This window comes from Zingiber officinale, chromosome 7A, assembly GCF_018446385.1.
Source record: "Zingiber officinale cultivar Zhangliang chromosome 7A, Zo_v1.1, whole genome shotgun sequence".
In the NCBI taxonomy this organism is placed as follows: Eukaryota; Viridiplantae; Streptophyta; class Magnoliopsida; order Zingiberales; family Zingiberaceae; genus Zingiber; species Zingiber officinale.
The window spans coordinates 23,046,313-23,050,597 of NC_055998.1; the positions used below are offsets into that span (position 1 = coordinate 23,046,313).

Consider the following 4,285-nt stretch of genomic DNA (forward strand, 5'->3'; position numbering starts at 1 on the left):
AAATAATCTAGTCAATTATTTGTTGCGCAAACTAGCTAAGTCGAACCTTAATGTCAAGTCACTTCTAAAGGAAATAGTAGTCCTTAAAGAAGTGACTAACTCTAAATCATTACCTGACCAAGTTCAGACTGGAAATGTAAAATACGGTACCTAAATAGCAGTTAAATAATAAGGTTATTTGACAAATAATCTTATTGGATTTTTCAGAAATTTTTAGGAATTTTCTGGGAATTTAATCGGAGCTCGTATGACGTATTTTAAGGGGATTAATTATTGGGTTTAGTGAAAGCCTATTTGGAATACCCAAAGATGGGAGTTGATTGAGGAATAAACTTAGGTTTTGATTTATCTAAACCTAAGTTTAAATTTATAAACCCTTCCTATTCAATTCGCCCCTTACCTGTGCCCTAAGTCCCTCTCCGCCGATCACCTCCTCCTCTCCCTCTTATGCGCCGAACTCTTTTCCCCGAGTCCTCACCTCGCGATCCGCTGCACCACCGCCGGTCGCGATGACCCGCATATCCGGCGACTTCTTCTCCCTCGAGCTATAGCCGCTGGCTCTTCTTCTCGCAAGGGCATCACACGGCTAGCCTTTCCTCCCTCACGTGAGCACCGGAGACATGCCACGGTACCTGATCGCACGGCGTTGCTCAGGCCGCCGCTCGCCGGAGCTTTCTATTCCTCAGCCTCTCATCTACAGCTCCGCTAGGTACACACCTTCTCAGATCTTTGCTCCGCACAGCCTGATCTTCAGCGAAAGGGTGGAGAATCCGAGCCCTTGCTTTGCTGGATTTGGAGCGCTGGAATCGGTGGTGATCGGCAATTTAGGAGGTGACTTCTCGTCTTCCCGAGTCCTGAAGCTGAGCATACCTCTTCGCCATTTTTGGGGGTTTCCGATACTGTATTAGGTTAAGGTATGTTAATTGTTTTTCTTTGGTTGATAGCTTTGAAGATCTGAGATTTGAGGTCAGAAGAGGAAAAATTAGGTTAACTGAGGGTTGTTTCTTGGCAGTGGCTCACTGTGAGGAGCTCGGCTACAACTCCCAGCAGTTATTCTTCATCCGGGAAGCATTAGGTAAGACTCTACCACTCCAGATGTTAGATCTGTAGACCTAGGTGTTGAATTCAGTTTGAATTGGGTGACAACAGCTCTACTTAGCATCGGTTGTCATTTTCCAGCAGCGACATTCTTCAGTAGCGAATCATCAGTTGGGGCATCCGGATTTGGAGGTAAGGTTGTTGAGTCTAAGTTTTAAATTGGATTACACGATTCCTTATAGATTCTGATATCAAATTGTATAGGTTTGGAATTTATGGATTAAGTGAGGCAGATGAATTATGTAAGATTGGTTTTGGATGTTTAGTAGAGATGATAAAAATGGATTATATTAGTTGAGATTGTGTTTGGGTTATCATATTAGTGGTTCATTATGCTTGTAGTTGATACAATGGAGTGAATGATGAGCTAATGGATTTTAGAATGGTAAATGGAGTTAGCAAAGTAGGTTATTGTAGTTTGATTTTGATATGAAGTGGATTTGTAATTAGGAAGGTTGGAAATGAATTAAGTGATTCCTGATGCTAGGTTGGGTTATAAATGTGTTACTATATACGAATTTTTATTGGAAGATGAAACAATCAGTTGATTGAGGATTATCGGATTATCATTAATTAGGGTTAATTAATGGTCATTGGGATTAGGGTTTTTCCCTATTAGTTTAGGTCTTGAAGTTGGGTTAATTGTTGTAGATATGATTAGTTAAATCTATTCATTATGTGATTTGCAGGATGTTGGTTCGAGATGAGCGTCTCGATGTGGGAATGGTATTGGCACGATCTTCGCAGTTAAGGCGGGTATTTCTTGCTCAATCTTTTTAGTATTTTGACCCTAGTGCATGAGCTTTATATTCAGATAGATACTGTATTTATCTTGACTCCACTCGTATTTTTCCCGTGCTTGATACTTCCACTCAATCTTTGAGCTACTCGTTTCTGTATCTATACAGTCTCTCGTTGCTATTCATGATATTTAGCAGATACTATAGTACTAGGTATTGGATACCAGATACCAGACATTAGATAGTAGGTATTGGATATCAGATACCAGACATTAGATAGTAGGTATTGGATATATGGACACCTGATACCATGTTTACCTGCTTTGATTGCTATTTATACATGTTACTTATTGAGCATGCTGACTTCATGTAGCATCCCCAATTTCTATTTATATATATATGATGACTGTTGCATTATATCCATCATGTCATTGCATGCATGCCGGCGACCATGTCTCCATTGTGGTTGAGAGGGTCGTTGGCTAGGGCCGTACGCTCGACCACTCATGGGTAGTGGCGGCTAGAGCGTGCCGCTTGTCCCGTCGTGCCACACTCGACCACTCATGGGTAGTGGCGGTTGGAGTTGTGAGCAGCAGGGACCCTATTGCTACGTAGTTAGATAGCTACTATGTAAACTGTCCACTCTGTCACTCGAGAGTAGTAGCGGCTGGAGTGTCGTACAATTGCCATCGATCCGACCTCTTGACCATACAGAGGTCGTGGTGCAGAGGGGTGGGTGGGGTGACCATCGTGCATATGCTGTTGTTATTATAGTTATGCTGCTGTTGTTTACTTATGCTGTTATTGCTAGATTATGCTGCTGTTGTTTATTTATGCTGTTATGCTTACATAGGTTGAGATTTATACCTGTGATATTTGTTTAGACACTGGCTTACTTACTGTTGATCTGTATATACCTCATATGATACCATGTAGTTATGAGCAGTACTGTAGCAGGACTTTGTTATATCTACCTTCCCTTACTAGCCTAGGATATGGTTTCAGGTATGGACACTTGTTATGATATCACTGTAGTATCTGCTATTTCCATACGAGACTGTATACCTTTGCATCTCTAGTTTGATTTACTATACTCATGCACTATCAGTCTATTACCCGCTGAGTCTTTATACTCACCACCCCGTATATTGGTAATTTCACCAGGTAGCAGGTAAAGGATTTATGGAGTCGCCTGGAGAGCCTGTCCGCCAGTCCCACGTCACATTCGAGGACGACCTTACTATTTTGGTATTTCTTACGCTATTTGTATTTTGGATTTTGTACTTGTTTATGTATTTGTGTTCTCTTGTATTTGGTTTGATATTATTGTGTCAAGCCGAGCCGACTCGCAGATAGTCGCTTTATGTTTTGTGATCGTTGTTTGTGATTTCCGTTGTGATGGTTTTTAGTACAGCCGTGTGGGCTGATTAATATATTTATATAACTGCGTGGTTGTGTTTATTTCTGTTCCAGCCGAGTGGGCTGATTATATAACTGCGTGGTTGTGTAGATATATTCCAGCCGTATGTGGCTGATGTATTTTGTATGTATGTATGTATGTATGTATGTATGTCTCAGATTGTCACCCGTACAGGGGAGATGCTGCCGAAATTTTTCGGTAAGGACTCCTCTGGGGGCGTGACAGGAAATTCAACTCAAGTTCAAAAACTTGAGGAAGAAAACTTTGGTCTGAAAAATCAGGTCAAGAATTTAAAAAATACTTTAGAACGGTTTTCTTTAGGTTCCAAGAATCTTGACTTGATTCTTGGGACACAAAGAGCCATTTATAATAGAACTGGGCTAGGATACAAAACCAAAAAGAAATATAAATCTTATTTATCCTTAATAAACAAACCAAATAGTAAGGTAATCCAAGCATGGGTCCCCAAGTCCAAATTGGTCAATCAAGTTGGACTTGGTCAATACTGGGTCCCGAAGGATCAAATACACTACCTCGATAGGCCATATCGAGGCTATGATCCAGGGAGAGTTAACAGAAAAATCATTAAAATTAAAATTTAAAATTCAAAGTCAAATTCAAAATCAAATTAAAATTAAATTACAAATTCAAAATTTAAATTCAAACTAAAAAGTCAAAATTAAATTAAACCAAAAAAATTATATTTCGAAATCAAATTATAAAATTTAAAATTCAAAGTCAAATTCAAAATCAAATTAAAATTAAATTATAAACTCAAAATTCAAAATCGAAATCAAATTATAAATTCAAAGTCAAATTCAAAATCAAATTAAAAATTTAAAATTAAATTAAAATTCAAATTTAGTTCAAAATTCAAAGTTCAATTCAAAAATAATTCAACTTAAATCAATTAAAAATAGAAGGAGGATCCAGGATAGCTGACACCCCCAATTAAACTACCCGATTGGGTAACCGAACTTAATCTACCCGACAGGGTAACCGAACTTTACCTACCCAGCAGGGTAAA

The 4,285-nt window shown here is 38.9% G+C and overlaps 1 long non-coding RNA gene across 1 annotated transcript; it reads left to right on the plus strand.

Moving 5' to 3' along the window:
• The first annotated feature begins 752 nt into the window (after nucleotides 1-752).
• LOC121999984 lies at nucleotides 753-3,062 on the plus strand. Its single transcript, XR_006116878.1, has 5 exons — nucleotides 753-914; nucleotides 1,013-1,075; nucleotides 1,180-1,230; nucleotides 1,788-1,854; nucleotides 3,007-3,062. It is a non-coding gene; the product is annotated as an uncharacterized LOC121999984 (long non-coding RNA).
• Nucleotides 3,063-4,285: the final 1,223 nt, after the last annotated feature.